The sequence below is a fragment of the Felis catus genome, chromosome C1, assembly GCF_018350175.1.
Source record: "Felis catus isolate Fca126 chromosome C1, F.catus_Fca126_mat1.0, whole genome shotgun sequence".
NCBI classification, from domain to species: Eukaryota; Metazoa; Chordata; class Mammalia; order Carnivora; family Felidae; genus Felis; species Felis catus.
In genome coordinates, this window is record NC_058375.1 from 61,154,084 (window position 1) to 61,172,251 (window position 18,168).

An 18,168-nucleotide genomic window follows, 5' to 3' on the forward strand; every position below is an offset into this window, starting at 1 on the left:
TTTAAAAATTTATTGTAATTTGTCTTGTACCTGGTATGTGAGAGTTCACGACCTAGGTGAAAGTCATCTCTCTTAAAAGTCAGGATTCACTTTGTTCAATAACACCAAACACCATATATATCATTTTCATTTGTGTAGTGCAAAGGGTCAATCAGTATAAAGAAAAGCTTCTGGAGTCTAAGTAGAAGTAATTGCTGGTTCTGGGTAATAAAGAGAAAAACCAGGTTCCTACATGATATCGTTTACAATTCCATTGAAGAGAGAAAGCATATACACTTTGAAGGTGTGTTATAGGAATCTTCAAAAACTGGTCTGGAAAGATGAAGAGTATAAGGAAAAAGGTGGAAAAGAGAAAAGGAAAACCCACATCTGAAACAAAGCGTGTGTTTATCTTCTGTAAACTTTCTCTCTGGCCACAATCAGGTAACAAGTGATAGTAATTTGGTAAGGGTCAGTTAAAAAAAAAAAAAAAAAAAAAAAAAGAAGGGCACCTGGGTGGCTCAGTCAGTTAAGCATCCAACTTCAGCTCAGGTCATGATATTATAGTTCGTGAGTTCAGGGCCCCGAATCGGGCTCTGTGCTGACATCTCAGAGCCTGGAGCTTGCTTAGGATTCTGTGTCTCCTTCTCTCTCTGCTCCTTCCCTGCTCCCGCTCTGTCTCAGTCTCTCAAAAATGAATAAACGTTAAAACAAATTTAAAAAAAGAAAGAAAAGAAAAGAAAGAAAGAAAGAAAGAAAGGCTTTTAAAAAGGTAAGTTTAGATCTACGTCAAGGACCATCAAATAATCATCCACAGGCTAAATCTACCTTGCTGTCTGTTTTTATAAATAAAGTTTTGTTTAACACAGCCATATTTGTTAGTTTACATATAAGGTAGAGCTGCTTTCCTCTTAGAAAGTGGTGCTTCCATGTTAAAAAATTGTTCTGCCTGTTTCTGAGGCTCTTTAAGAAAAAATGTATGAGTTATAAGGCCACACTTGGAAGGAGGAGCTCACCAAAGAAATGAAGCTTAATAAAGAGGTCTCCCCTGGGCTGGTGTCAGTTTTGGTCTCCAGCTTCCAGGGAAAACTCACACCTGAGATATTTACCTTCATGTTTAACAACTTACAATTGTTTTTCCATCAGAATTTATCATAGATTTCACCTTCTCAAAGAAGCCTGCAACACTGGGTTAGGTGCCTGTAATATAGTAAGTGGTCCACCTGCTGTAATGAATAAACCTAAAAATTGTATATAAAATATTAAAACATTATTTTTAAAACCCTGATGTGGCTATAGCAGAAATGACTAGTTGTAAAGAGACTGTTTTAACCACAAAGCCTATTTACTATCTGTGCCTGTACAGAAATTTTCCCACTTCCTAAGTTCTTAAACATTAAAGAGAAATGGAATAGGAAAGAGACAGAATGCTGTCTGTAACTAAACAAAAGAAAGGAAATGGGAAAATCTTATACTTTATGGAAGCAAAGCAGTTGACATTAAGAGAAAATAAGAAATAACTTTAAAAGAACAGAAAGAGAAAGGAAGAGGTGAACATCAGAAAATAAGAGACCCAATTTTACAAGACTATAGAGTACACTGTTATTTATTTGTGAAAAGTTAGGTGATACATTGTTTCTTTGTTGTGAGTCTGGTGAACTCTATTAATAAAAGTTTTTAAGTGGTAGACAAAACTAAACTCATAGGTATAATAACATTCCCATCCCAAGTTTTTCTTAAATCTAAGATTAAAAAGGGGTACCTGGGTGGCTTGGTCAGTGAAGGGTCCAGCATCAGCTCAGGTCACCATCTCACAGTTCAGGGTTTGAGCCCTGCTTTGGACTCTGTGCTAACAGTGCAGAGCCTGCTTGGGATTCTCTCTCCCTCTCTCTCTGCCCCTCCTGACTCATGCTTTGTCTCTCTCTCAAAATAAAGGAATAAATTTAAAAATAAAATCTATGACTAAAAACAGATGAACTTTTCTACTCTTTTTTTCATATTTTATCCTTTCAATTATAAAATAAATTAAATTACTAATCCATGTGCTAAAGACCTGAACATAATTGAAGTGGGGCATATTTAATTCACGCTATAAATATAGTTTGCAGAATTTTGCATATTCTGATACTTTGTCATAGTTGCTCGTGGATTTATCTTCATTGTAAACTACAGTCATATGAGAAATACAATTTCAACTGTCCTGAAATAGAACATATACTCTCGTAAGTTGGTAAACCCTTCATTAATTGAGAAAAACATTAAGGAAGAAAATAAAACAAGTTAATTGCAAATTTTGTTGAATAATCTTAATATTTCACAGTCTGACAATTATATCCCATTATCCTGTTTCATAGCACTTTTACTTGTGGCTGATGGGTAAAATGTGAAAGAATCACTTTTACTGGAGACTTCACTGGGAATTTCATAAAATTCTTAAAGTTTTCAACAAGAAACAAGTCATTTATATACTTATTCACTTGTTAAATTTTCAGCACTTGAACACAAGAATATTAGTTCCCAGACATAAATTTTAGTGACAGAAAGAGATCAAATATAAAGTCTCACTGTTTATTTCCTCCCAATGAATTTTGTCTAAAATCTTTAATTTCTTTTACCCTTGAGTTGAGTTTTTTCCTCTACTGCCAACTTGAGGACTTGAAACTAAATGTAACTGTCAAGTGGCATTGGTCAGTGGGCAAATCCTTGCTCTATGTGCAGAGTCAAATTCATGATCCACATAGGGACTATAAAAGTGATGACATTTGAGACAAATGGAAATCAGAACTTAGAGATTCTCCTTAATGTACAATTAAGAAGTGACTTCTACATCAGTGGCATCTATATAAATTTTTGTGTACATTTTGTTATTATTTGTGGACAATAATTGACCAGGGAAAAGGACACTTACTAGTAAAATCCAAGTGTAACATTTCAGTTAAAGGTATTTGAAATCTTTATCTTAACTGTGATGGTTCCTCAGTAGTTGTAACAAGTTGGGGCATAAGCAAATAAAGTTTATATGTATTTCTTGAGACCTAGAAAACAAATTAAATGCCATTTGGCAACATGTCTTGCTGGGGACAAGAGCCAATATGTTTCTAGAGTGTGTATTTTAAAGCAGCATGTTATGAAATGTAGAAGACAAGCTCAACGTGATCAATGGACACAAAAAGGGCATTTAAAAGACCAAAGCTGTCTTTCTTTTCTTTTTCTCCTATGGAATTTAATGAGCAGAATTTGGTTATGTTAACCTTTCCTTTCTAAGTCATCATTCACCTTTTAATAATGTTTATATTTCTCTAAATTTCCTCTAGTGAAAATATGTTTTTCCTCCATGTTGACATAACCTTTAATATGGTTTCACTTCTGTGTATATTCTACAATAACTATGTTGTCCTTTTAATAAAATGTTATGCCAGAGTCTGGAACATTTTTCTGGGAGTTACACTGCTTATAATATTCAGCAAGAGACCACATAGATTGTTATTAGGTAGTTGGTCTATTTCTCTCTCAGACTTCTAGAATATGAATAAAGAAATTAAAGCTGTTGAGACTGCAACATTCTCCTGGCTTTCCCAGTGAGACTTTCCAACATTACAACAATAGCCATGTGGAAATGACTGGGCTATGCTCCTCTGTCCTCAGTGACTGCCCTTTACTACCACCATCACCCTCATCACCAGCACCTCCTCTATCACTGTCATCATCACCACGTTGTCCCTATGTAGGCAGCACATAATGCCTCTCAGGCTTTCCAGAAAGAATTCTCCTCAGTCCCATAATCAGGCAAATTAGCCTGACAGCCAGTAGTCAATTCCTGAAAGAACTATGAAAGGAAACAATTTTTTGCAACACTTGTGGAAAATATACATTGGCCATAAGGTATTCAGAGAGAAATAATAAAATCCATCAAAGAAGTTAACCAAAGCTGGATAACATAGTATCTTAAAGATACTATTTGATTTCATCATATTTCAGTATTTTTCCAAAATAGGTAAGTCTATACGTATTAGGTGAAAACCATTTGTTATTTAACTACATTTTCAAATTCAATTCAACTTAGGGCTTCTATAAGAAACGACTCATTTCAGTGATTAGTTTAGAGCTAGAGTTAAATCCCCTGACTAAAAAAGATAAAGGATAACTCCAAAGAGGAGATCAATGTTCCACACTGAAGTAAAAGTTGTGGGTTTTTTGTCTAATAATGTTGACAGACATCCATAAAAGGGGCCATATGCTGTCATTCTACTAGATATTTCTCTGACATAGTAGTCCAGCTAACGATCCTGGCTGTCTACAGAATGGCACAATAACATAGACTTTTCTGCACAGGTAAGAATAACATTGGAAATCTATATTTGTTCATAAATTGTCAGAATATTGTAATAATCTGTCTCCAAGCTATATACAAACAAATGTAACAGTAGATCTTTGGGAAAATAAATTACCTCCTTGTTTGGTAGAATAAATTAAGACCCCTTTGGAGAATAGGGGATACTTTTCCAAGTTTTGGTACTATTTCAAAATTCCAGAAGAAAATGAAAAAAAATCCTCAAATCATTATTGAAAAGTTTGAATCTAACAAAAATTCTGGTTTAGACATTTAAAATAAAAAATATCAGAAAATGAAAAAAAATCCTCAAATCATTATTGAAAAGTTTGAATCTATCAAAAATTCTGGTTTAGACATTTAAAATAAAAAATATCTTACCACATGAGTCAGGAATCTCATACCTACCATTTTCTGGAGAGAAAAAATTACATGTATCTATAGAAAAATTTAAGCATGATATTTATAGCAGTTTTATTTTTGCTGCTCACAACTGGAAACAACTTACACATTCATTAGCTAGTAAATGAACAAACAAATACTGATATATCCATATGATGGGATACTAGTCAACAATAAAAGTAATGTACCTGTTGATACATTCAGCAAGATAGATTAGTCTCAAAAACATTATGCTAAATGAAATAAACCATACACAAAAGGCTAAATACTGTATGATTCCATATATATGACAATCTGAAAAAGGGAAAATTAGAGTGGCTTTAAGATCTAATTCTGAGGGGCGCCTGTGTGGCTCAGCCGGTTAGGCGTCCGACTTCAGCTCGGGTCACGATCTCGCGGTCCGTGAATTCGAGCCTCGCATCGGGCTCTGGGCTGATGGCTCAGAGCCTGGAGCCTGCTTCCGATTCTGTGTCTCCCTCTCTCTCTGCCCCTCCCCCGTTCACGCTCTGTCTCTCTCTGTTTCAAAAAAAAAAAAACGTTAAGATCTAATTTTGAGATTATTTAAAAAACATAAGGAACAGATTTCAACATTTTTAAGTAAACATTGGTAAAAGTCATTGAAGGATACCTTCTCAATAGAATAAGGTGAAATACATAGAACTATTAATAATGCATAGAACTAATGACTTTTCCCAAACCTGACAAAACTAAATAATAGTATGTTATATTTAATAAAGAAGAGACGTTTCGCATATGAAATTGCAGTTATTTTACATGCCTACTCCAAAATGATTACCAAAAAATTCTCTAATTATGAAAGACTAAAGCAAGACAAACAAACAAAAAAACAAGCATAAAGATCAAACATACCTCATTATCAGTAACTATAAGTTGAAACGAGAGAATCCATCTGTGTGCCATCCTGAGAAGATAAAGATCATGTTATCTCTGAATTTTTTATATTCTCCAAAGGTCAAAACTACTGCATTATAAAAACTATAATGTCACAAAGTTCATAAGTTGTGTGCTTTTTTATTCAAGTTTTGCATGTATGCAATTGGAAGCCTTAAATTTCTGAAACATGAATTGTTAACATCAGGTCATGTTAGTTGTGATCTTGACACTAACCTAGATTTATAACCTAATCGACTATCAATGATTATGGCTATAATATTACTAAGGAAAATAGTTTGTCCATACACCAATGATTGAAAGAGAATTGTATTCACATTCTTTATGTACTAAAAGCAGAGATGATATTAAATCTCTTTTAAATATTTGCATTTTACTGAGGTTTTGATCTTTCTTTGAAATGTGTTAGTCAAGGCGGCTTTCCCAAAGATGCAGAATCGTATTTAAAATATCATGGAATTTTACTCATGTATTTCAAGCAAAATCACTGAGAAATTCTTTCTTTTTAAGCTTACTCATTTATTTTAGAGAGAGAGATAGAGAGCCAACAGAGGAGGGGCAGAGAGAGAGGGAGACAGAATCTCAAGTGGGTTCTGCACTGCCAGTGAGGAGCTCAACTCAGGGTTCAAACTCACAAACCATGAGATCATGACCCAAGCTAACAGCAAGAGTTGGACACTTAACTGACTGAGCCACCCAGGCACCCCAAAAACACTGAGAAATTCTTACTTTCATGGTCTTTAAAAAAATTGTTTTAAATGTTTATTTTTTTGAGAGAGAGAGACACACAGAGTGTGAGTGGGGGAGGGTCAGAGAGAGAGGGAGACACATAATCCAAAGCAGGCTCCAGGCTCTGAGCTGGCAACACAGAGCCCGACGTGGGCCTCGAACTCACAAACTGTGAGATCATGACCTAGGCCAAAGTCGACCGCTTAACTGACTGAGCCACCCAGGCGCCCCATTTATTTTAATGGTCTTATATCTAAGTTGCGTAAGGAAAGGTTAGCTTCCATGATAATGGCAATAGCTACTGTCACCAGAGTTGCTACATATGATGTCCTTTTCTCTCATAACATTCCTTCAGGGTACACCCTATTTTCTTCATTTCTAAATAAAACTAATAGCTGATATTTAATAGAAGCTCTATTACATTGCATGAATTTACTCTTTCAGTGCCTACAGAAACAAGGGGTCCCTCAGAGCACATCTAAGAACTGTTGACTGTTAATATGAAGTCCACTCTATTCCCATTCTGTGGTTGAGGATACCAAAACACAGAGATACGTGAAGAAACTTGCCCACTACCACAGAGCTAGTGTGTGTTAAGCCATGCTATCTCATTCCACAGTAGCAATCTTAGTCACTACTCTATTCTACTCTATTCTAAGCGGGAAGCAAATTCGTCATTGTCACAAAAAGTAACAGACTATACAAATTTGGCCCCTTAACTGAAATACCACTACATACAACTGCCCTCACTTCACAATATGTATACTCCATAATATGTGCATATTCATGCCATATAAAATGTTTAGAGGAGCATATATAACATAGTCACATATTCAGCATTTTTGTCTTTAATCCTGGAGTTTTCAAAACAATGTGTTATAAAATATGTATGTACATTTATTCATTGCATTTAATTCTTACACAGCAAAATGCAAGTGAAAGTTTAAGGTTATTGATAAACATTCACTTAAGGTTTAGATAGATTTGATGACATTCTGAATGATATCCAATACCATAATATGATATCCATACATATAACTATCATGATTCTATAGATACCAGGGTCCTAAATGGCTAGATTCCTTACTTATCTCCTATAAAATATAGTATCACTGGCTAAAATATCAGCTGTTTCCTCTCTCAGTTGTACTACATCTAATTGACTTTTTTGTTAAAGAACTCCATTGGTAACAACAAGCTTTTGTTTTCTGGAATAATCAGATACTCTACACCGTACATTAGTATAGGTGTTACTATTGAATTATTGAATGCTTTGTATTTAAAACATGGGCATTTTAAATTGCTTACACTTCCTTAATGGATCCTTTCAAAAATATAGTAAGAGAGCATTTGCCTATTTTTTTCATAGTTAACATTTTTGCCCTTTCACATTATTGCATATTGACATATGTTCATAATTGCTATTACATATATAATCTGTTTTAAAATGGAGGAGAATACTAAATTAGAGTATATGAAACAGAATAGGATTTACTCAAATGTTGTTTAAAACTTTAATAAAACAAATTTTTCAGTAAATTCATAAAACTCCAGGGACAGAAAGAACTTGAAAGACATAGGTTCCAATCATACAACCTACACTTGCATCATCTGGGCAATATACCTGGAAATGGCTCTTTAGCCTTTACTTTAATACTTCAATGAAGACCACACATATTGCCTTCATATCTCTCTGGATATTTAAAAAGTTTCCATTACAAACTCACTTGCCTTAGTTCTCAATTTTAGATTATAATATATACACATATATATGTATGTATATGTATGTGTGTATATATGTATGTGATATATAAATGCTATATATAATGTGATATATATGTGATGTATGTGGTATATATGTATAGATATATATGTTTAGATATATGTATATCTAAAAAAGATATTTAATATAAAATTATGACAATAAAAATATCAACATTTTCTATAATAAATTCTAGGCTTATCTCTGAAATGAATCTTTTTTCTTAATTAAAAATTAGCTATATTTTCAAACAATGTAAAACCTTAGTTTGTGAGCATAATTCGTTCCAGAAACATGCTTGTAATCCAAAGTACTTGTATACCAAAACAAATTTTTCCGTAACAGATAATGGAAAATCAGATGAGTTGTTCCACAACCCAAAAATATTCATATGAAAATGGTTACAATGCTGTTATATAATACAAAATAATAAAGAAAATAAAAAATATAAGGAAAAATAAACAAATTAACCTGCGCTTACCTTTGAAAACCTTCCTGACTGGTATGAGGGAGATATAGGAGGGGAGGGTTATAGTAAAGGATAACTTTCACTATCACTGGCTGAATCACTGCTGTCTATTGGCTCAATAGAATCTTTTTTCTTTTCATGTAGCTTTAACAAGGAACCTATCCAATGACACTTGTTTTTGCCTCCTTTTGAGGATTTCACTCTATGTGACATTGCATGGTCATTAAACAGAGTCATCACTTGCAATGTTACAGCCTTATTCATGTAGTGCTTTTCTACCAAATTTTGCACTGTTTTCCACATTTTACACATCTCCCTAATCTCATTTGAAGTGAGGGATCCCTCCGTCTTTTTTCCTCCTCCTCTCCAGATGAGATGCAGACGTAGACTTCTTATAAAATCTTGCAGTTTTGGCCACTCACGTATCTCGTTCATACTTCTTGATGATTTCCTTCTTCCTTAATTCCATAATCATCTCTTTCTTCTTACCACCTTTCTTTTCAACTTTTTTTTGCATGGGGGTTATTGTATATGCTCACACAGATATTGACTACAGTCCAGTGTTAAACTCTTGTCATATACTGTATTTAATGTAACTGACAATAAGGCAGCAGAGGAAAGGGTCTATATCTGCAGGCAGCCTGACTTAGAATGAAGCAAAGCATTCCTAAGCTTACTCTTGTGTGGAAAAGCAAAGCATCCATAGATGCTTTGGAGTGACAAAAAATACACTAGTGCCAGTTGTGGGCACCTTCCAACATTCTGAAAAATCACTTATTTTTGCCAAACACTGCAGCGTGAGACCAAGTATCCGAGCATGGGAGATGATCACCCACAATCCCACAGTGAGAGACAGAGAGAGAGAGAGAAAAGAATCATTGATTCAGTTGTGATCATGTGACATTCGGCATCATGTTCAGCGTCACTATTCATATTGCAAGACATTGCTTATTTATCAAGTTAAAATTTGTTAGAAATGTTTTCTCCTCTTGTGGAACACTAGCAGAACAAGTTACAATCCAAGGTGTTACTGTATTCAGAAATTTCACAAACTCTCCTAGTGTTCTGCACTAAAACTCAACTAATCAGGAGACTTGAAGTCATTTATAATGAATAACTTTTATCTTTTGTCCTTACCTGTTAGAACTTATTCCTTTGCAAGAAGAGAAAATTCAACTCCAACTGGTTTAAATAAAAAAGTAATGCAGTGGCTTGTGTAATGGCAAAGTCTGGCTAATTATATGGTTTAGAATCTCAGGGTGCCTGGGAATTATAGCTGATTGAGTGTCCAGTTCCTGATTAGCTCAGGTCATGATCTCATGGTTCATGAGTTCAAGCCCCACACTTGGGATTCTGTCTCTCCTTCTCTCCCACCCTCCCCTGCTTGTGTTCTCTCTCTCTCTCTCTCTCTCTCTCTCTCTCTCAAAATACATAAATAAACTTAAAAAAAGAAGAAAAATAATACCTTCAGAACTATTTATCATCCTTAGGCTTTGCATTCCATTGTGTTTGCCTCATTTTCAGGATCCATGTGAAGTCTACTTATCAACCAGAAAGAGGGTTTTTTTGTTGTTGTTGCCAAGTTCAAGCAAATCAGAAGTGAAGACACTCTCCCTGAGATTACACTGTTAAGCTTAACTTGAGACAGCTACTAATGCTCATTCAGAGGTGACTAGAAGAATGTGATGTTATGAATCATCTAAATCTCAAAATATTTCCTGGAACATTCTAAGAACTGAATACACATTCATTATTAACAAACTGGTTTCTTTGCTACTCCTGGAATAGAAAAAAAATGAATTGGGTAAAAAGGGTACATCAGTGGAAGTTGGGGTACTGTTACTGAAAAAAGGGTCATAAATGCTATCCGACACAGCATTTGAGACACAGCATTGAGCACACAGGCTCAAACGTCCAGTGTCGAATGTCCACTACATCAATCCCTTGTCCACATTGACTTTTCATTTTCTCTCACTAGCATTGTTCTAATTTGTCCATTATGAAGATATTTTTAAATATTGAATAGTGAAGAAGACTCATTTTTTTCTATTTTTCACAAAATTAATTCAATTTATCTTTAATTTTAACTACTGAGAGGTTCCATTGGATACTACTACAACTAGGTTAACTTTGTTTTTCAATCTTTTTTCTATTTTTCTACTTCAATTTTGATGATTGCTATTGATCCGTCTTCAAGTTTAATGAACCTTAGAGTCCAATCAACTCTGAAGTCTACCCAGTGAAAACTTTTTATTTCTAAGACATTTTTTTTCAGTTCTAGAAATTCCATTTGGTTCTTTATTGCGGTATCAATTTCTCTCTAAAATTCCCAATCTCTTTGCCCATTAGACCCATCCTTTTCTGAATTTGCTTTAAGTTATTTATAACTGTTTTGAAGTACCCTTCTGCTCATTCCACTGACAGGTTTGCTCATGAATTTCCTTCTGTTGATAGTGTTGTCTGTTGATCATGGGTAACGTTTTCTTGCTTTCTTTAATTTCTTATGCTATTTCATATAATCTAGATATTGTATACAAAGGACATTGAAGTCATATTTTCGTTTTGTTTTATTTTAATTTTCTATAAAAATTAAGCCATATCTTGTCTCCAACAATTAATTTCACAAATTGTATATTTAGACAACTTGTTAAAATTTCTCATTGGTTCTAAAAATATATCTATATTGTGGAGGATTATCAACATGAAAAATTATATAATCTGCAGTAATTTTCTGTAATTCTTACATATATTTCTTTACATTGTCCTACTTCATCCCAGGACTGTATAGTAGGACATTGCAGGATTGCATTGTCCTATTATTTCATGGACATTGACTTTCATAACTTTTTTTTAAATGGAGGAGTATAACCAGAAAATATTTGTATTCCTGATGTTAAAGGGAATTTCTTCAATATTTCACCTTTAATACTGTATCTGATGAGCTGACTTTTGTTTGTGTTTATTTTGCTGCCTTTCTTATTGTGGCTGCCCTGAATCATTAGATAGATGATTGATAGATAGATAGATGTGAACAAGATTTGTATTTTACCAAAGGCTCTACTACATTTGTTAAGGCAATCAAATGATTTTGCCCTTTAATGTATTATTTTAGTCAATAATGCTAATCCCATTTTTTAATAATAACGCTATATTCTTGGAAAAAATCACAAAAAGTCATTTATGTAGCTGGATTTGGTTTGTTGATAGTTTATTTGAGATGTTGCATCAATATTTGTGAATGATATTGACCCCAAATTTTCTTCTCTAGTAAGACTGTCTGGTTTGGCATTCAGTGTGTTCTGTTGTCATAAGTGAAAGGAGAATGCCTTTTTATTTTTTAACTTTGGAATTATTTCTGAAAAGTTGGACATATATCTTGGAAGTTTTCATAGAACTTGGCCTTATGCTAACCGTGCTAACTTGTCATTTGTGGGAGTTTAATTACTGGTATAATTTCTAACAAAACTACAAAAATAAAGGTTGTTTATCCCAAGGTTAGTTTTAATAAATTGTATTTGCTAGAAATAGTCCATTCATTCTAAAATTTCAAATGCATTGGCATTATTGTTAAATTTATTTTATTATCTGTGTAATCCTTGAAATACCTGTATTTCTTGATACATCAAGAGATGTATCCCCCCCATCTCTAATATTGCCTATTAGTGCCTTCTGATTCTGATTACATTTATCCTTTTTTTGTATTTTGTAAGGCCTTCCTTCTAAATGCCAATTTTCTTGGCTTTATTAGGTCTCTTTATTTTGTATGTTCTTTATTTCATTATTTTCTAACTTTATTATTCTTCTATATTTAAATTTTGAGATTTATGGAATACTTCTACTACTTAAAGTGGTGGCTTGACTAATTTTGAGCTTTTATTCTTTTCTAATCTAAGCATATATTTTTTAAAATATTCCATTATATATTATATATTTATATCCCACAAATTTGATTTTTTGTTTTCATATTTTTTGAATCTTAATTTTTTATTTGTATTATGATGTGTTCTTTGTCTCATGAGTCATTTAGATATTTTTAATTTAAACATATGGAGTTTTTTCTAAATACCTTTCTTATTATTTCTGACTTAATTTTACTGTAGTACTAAAGAATGTGGTCTGTATAAGCCAAGTTTTAATATTTTGGGGATTAAATTTAGGGCCTAAATGTGGTCTATTTTTAAAAATATATTATGTTTAAAAGTGCATATTCTCTGAGTGTTTAATGTAATTTTAGATACGTTTGTAAAATTGTGCATCAAGCAATTTGTCATTTGTGCAGGTGAAAATTTCTACATCATTGCCTTTTAAAATTGGTCGGCTACATACATACATTATTTAAAAATACGTGATATAATAGTTAAGATAATGACTTTTTTCAACTTTTTTTTTATTTATTTATTTTTGGGACAGAGAGAGACAGAGCACGAACAGGGGAGGGGCAGAAAGAGAGGGAGACACAGAATCGGAAACAGGCTCCAGGCTCCGAGCCATCAGCCCAGAGCCTGACACGGGGCTCGAACTCACGGACTGCGAGATCGTGACCTGGCTGAAGTCGGACGCTTCACCGACTGCACCACCCAGGCGCCCCAAGATAATGACTTTTTAATTTATCTTTGTAAGGTGCTCAAGTATTGCTACCTGCATTTTTTGTCTAATTTGTTTTGTTTTTCTAATTTCCTTTGGTGATAAAATACCTTCTTTTTTTTATAATCAAAAAATATCTTTCCTTAATTCTTGAAAGATAGTGTCTAAATATATGATCATTTTTATTTCCTTCCAAGAGTTGTATTATTTTAATGTCTTCTGGATTTTCTTTATTACAGATGAAAAATCATCTTTAAGTTAAATTAATGTTTCTTTAAAATATTATTTGTCTTTTTTTTTGGCTAACTATAAAATATATTTGTCTTTGGTGTTCTGCCTTATTAGTACAAGGAGTTCTTATGTGGATTTCCAACAAATGAAATCTTCAGATGTCTATTACTTTGTTATTGCTTTGATTCCCATGTACGGCTCACCTTTTTTTCTGATATATTTTGTAAATTTTGATTGAAAACCACTTATTTTTCCCAAATTTAATGTGATAATTCCTTTGGATCTGTATTTGAAGGTGAGTTCCTCCTGAAAGGATTTGTAAAATTTTTTCTGCTACTTTTTCTGGCATGCAGGCAAACTGAGTAATTTTCAAATATATTCTCCTGCTGGATCTTTGTTTACTTCTAAAAAAAAAGAGAGAAGAAGAAAAGAAATGAAATGAAATGAAATGAAAAGAAAAGAAAAAAGAAAAGAAAAAAAAGGAAGGTATGCATTCAAACTCCAACTACCAGTTAGAATTTGTGGTTTTAAATGTCAAAGGATATACTTCCCTTTCATTCTGTATCTGAGTTGAAGTACGCAAGTTTCCTGCAATTTTCTAAATAGTGAGGAGTATTTCTTATTACTTTTGTAATATATGTACACCACTTTTAGGTTTTACTATTACACAAGGATTCTACTTTTAAATTCTTCACTTTAGACTGGGCCTTGACTTAGGGCGCCTGGGTGGCCCAGTCAGTTAAGCAGCTGACTTCAGCTCAGGTCATGATCTCATGGTTCTTGGGTTCAAGTCCTACATTGGGCCCTGTGCTGACAGCTCAGAGCCTGGTGCCTGCTTCAAAATCTGTGTCTCCCTTTCCCTCTGCTCCTCACCTTCTCACACTCTGTCTCTCTGTCTCTGTCTCTGTCTCTCTCTCTCTCTCTCTTTCTCTCTCTCTCAAAAATAAACATTAAAAAAATTTAGACTGGGCTTTGGCTTTATCTTCATTTCTTGACATCTCATGAAGCTGTCAACAAGAAGCTTCTGATAACCTAGGTTCGTTACAAAATTTCAAACTGAAGGCAAACTTTGAAACTCACTAACTTGCCAAAGCCCTTGCTTTCACATGATTGTGAGGTTTTAAATATCCTTTATCTTTTGACAGATAAATAATTTTAGGTTTTTTTTTCTTCAATGTTTATTTTTGAGAGAGAGAGAAAGAGTGTCAAGGTGAAGGGACAGAGAGAGAGAGACACAGAATCCAAAGCAGGCTCCAGGCTCTGAGCTCTGAGCTGTCAGCAAAGAGCCCCAAGCAGTGCTCAACTCATGAACCATGAGATCACAACCTGAGCCAAAGTTGGATCTGACTGAGCCACCCAGTGGCCCCCCATTTTAGTTTTTTTATTGTTTTAGTTCTTGGTGCCACTCTGCTTCCTCACAATGTGAGTTACATAACAACACAAAGGGTTTTTTTTTCTTTTCCCTCACCAAAGGATTTTACATTAGGTTTTATGAAAACTGATTTTGACCTATTGTTTCATTAACAGTTAAAAATTATCATAATGAATATCTTGAGGATATTTATCTCCTTTTTCATTCTTTTACTACTTTCATGTTTCAAAGGTTATTGAACACAAACAAGTATTCTACTGAAGATCATTAAAATTTGCTTTTATAAAAAAATTATTTGTTTGCATTTCAATGCGATCAGTGAATCAACTGTAATTGAAATTAATGGTACAGAGATAGGGTTTGCAAGATGGCGGCTTAAGAGGACGCTGGGCTCACCGCACATCCTGCTGATCACTTAGATTCCACCTACACCTGCCTAAATAACCCAGAAAAATGCCAGAGGATTAGCAGAACGGAGTTGCCGGAGCCAAACGCAGACGAGAGGCTCACGGAAGAGGGTAGGAAGGGCAGCGAGGCGGTGCGCGCTCCATGGACTGGCGGGAGGGAGCCGGAGCGGAGGGGCGGCTCGCCGGCCAAGCAGAGCCCCCGAGTCTGGCTGGCAAAAGCGGAGGGGCCTGACGGACTGTGTTCCCACAACAAGCGCGACTTAGCGTCTGGGAGGTCATAAGTTCACAGCTCTGCTCGGAAAGCGGGAAGTCTGGAGGACAAAGGGAGGGAGAGCTGCTGAGCCCCCGGACGACAGAGCTCAGTTTGGTGGGGAACAAAGGTGCTCGCCAGTGCCATCTCCCCTGCCCATCCCCCAGCCAAAATCCCAAAGAGAACCAGTTCCTGCCAGGGAACTTCCTCGCTCTGCACAAACACCCAACTCTGTGCTTCTGCGGAGCCAAACCTCTGGCAGTGGATCTGACTCCCTCCCGCTGCCACAGGGCCCCTCGTGAAGTGGATCACCTAAGGATAAGCGATCTAAGCCTGCCCCTCCTGCCCCCGTGCACCTTGCCTACCCACCCCAGCTAATTCGCCAGATCCCCAGCATCACAAGCCTGGCAGTGTGCAAGTAGCCCAGACGGGCCACACCACCCCACAGTGAATCCCGCCCCTAGGAGAGGGGAAGAGAAGGCACACACCAGTCTGACTGTGGCCCCAGCGGTGGGCTGGGGGCAGACATCAGGTCTGACTGCGGCCCCGCCCACCAACTCCAGTTATACACCACAACACAGGGGAAGTGCCCTGCAGGTCCTCACCATGCCAGGGACTATCCAAAATGACCAAGCAGAAGAATTCCCCTCAGAAGAATCTCCAGGAAATAACAACAGCTAATGAGCTGATCAAAAATGATTTAAATAATATAACAGAAAGTGAATTTAGAATAATAGTCATAAAATTAATCGCTGGGCTTGAAAACAGTATACAGGACAGCAGAGAATCTCTTGCTACAGAGATCAAGGGACTAAGGAACAGTCACGAGGAGCTGAAAAGCGCTTTAAACGAAATGCATAACAAAATGGAAACCACCACAGTTCGGCTTGAAGAGGCAGAGGAGAGAATAGGTGAACTAGAAGATAAAGTTATGGAAAAAGAGGAAGCTGAGAAAAAGAGAGATAAAAAAATCCAGGAGTATGAGGGGAAAATTAGAGAACTAAGTGATATACTCAAAAGAAATAATATACGCATAATTGGTATCCCAGAGGAGGAAGACAGAGGGAAAGGTGCTGAAGGGGTACTTGAAGAAATTATAGCTGAGAACTTCCCTGAACTGGGGAAGGAAAAAGGCATTGAAATCCAAGAGGCACAGAGAACTCCCTTCAGACGTAACTTGAATCGATCTTCTGCATGACATATCATAGTGAAACTGGCAAAATACAAGGATAAAGAGAAAATTCTGAAAGCAGCAAGGGGTAAACGTGCCCTCACATATAAAGGGAGACCTATAAGACTCGTGACTGATCTCTCTTTTGAAACTTGGCAGGCCAGAAAGAATTGGCACGAGATTTTCAGGGTGCTAGACAGAAAAAATATGCAGCCGGGAATCCTTTATCCAGCAAGTCTGTCATTTAGAATAGAAGGAGAGATAAAGGTCTTCCCAAACAAACAAAAACTGAAGGAATTTGTCACCACTAAACCAGCCCTACAAGAGATCTTAAGGGGGACCCTGTGAGACAAAGTCCCAGAGACATCACTACAAGCATAAAACATACAGACATCACAATGACTCTAAACCTGTATCTTTCTATAATAACACTGAATGTAAATGGATTAAATGCGCCAACCAAAAGACATAGGGTATCAGAATGGATAAAAAAATAAGACCAATCTATTTGCTGTCTACAAGAGACTCATTTTAGATCTGAGGACACCTTTAGATTGAGAGTGAGGGATGGAGAACTATTTATCATGCTACTGGAAGCCAAAAGAAAGCTGGAGTAGCCATACTTATATCAGACAAACTAGACTTTAAATTAAAGGCTGTAACAAGAGATGAAGAAGGACATTATATAATAGTTACAGGGTCTATCCATCAGGAAGAGCTAACAATTATAAATGTCTATGCGCCGAATACCGGAGCCCCCAAATATATAAAATATTACTCATAAACATAAGCAACCTTATTGATAAGAATGTGGTAATCGCAGGGAACTTTAACACCCCACTTACAGAAATGGATAGATCATCTAGACACATGGTCAATAAAGAAACAAGGGCCCTGAATGAGACATTGGATCAGATGGACTTGACAGATATATTTAGAACTCTGCATCCCAAAGCAACAGAATATACTTTCTTCTCGAGTGCACATGGAACATTCTCCAAGATAGATCATATACTGTGTCACAAAACAGCCCTTCATAAGTTTACCAGAATTGCAATTATACCATGCTTACTTTCAGACCACAGTGCTATGAAGCTTGAAATCAACCACAGAAAAAAGACTGAAAAACCTCCAAAAGCATGGAGGTTAAAGAACACCCTACTAAGGAATGAGTGGGTCAACCAGGCAATTAGACAAGAAATTAAAAAATATATGGAAACAAACGAAAATGAAAATACAACAATCCAAACGCTTTGGGACACAGCGAAGGCAGTCCTGAGAGGAAAATACATTGCAATCCAGGCCTATCTCAAGAAACAAGAAAAATCCCAAATACAAAATCTAACAGCACACCTAAAGGACTAGAAGCAGAACAGCAAAGGCAGCCTAAACCCAGCAGAAGAAGAGAAATAATAAAGATCAGAGCCGAAATAAACAATATAGAATCTAAAAAAACTGTAGAGCAGATCAACGAAACCAAGAGTTGGTTTTTTGAAAAAATAAACAAAATTGACAAACCTCTAGCCAGGCTTCTCAAAAAGAAAAGGGAGATGACCCAAATAGATAAAAT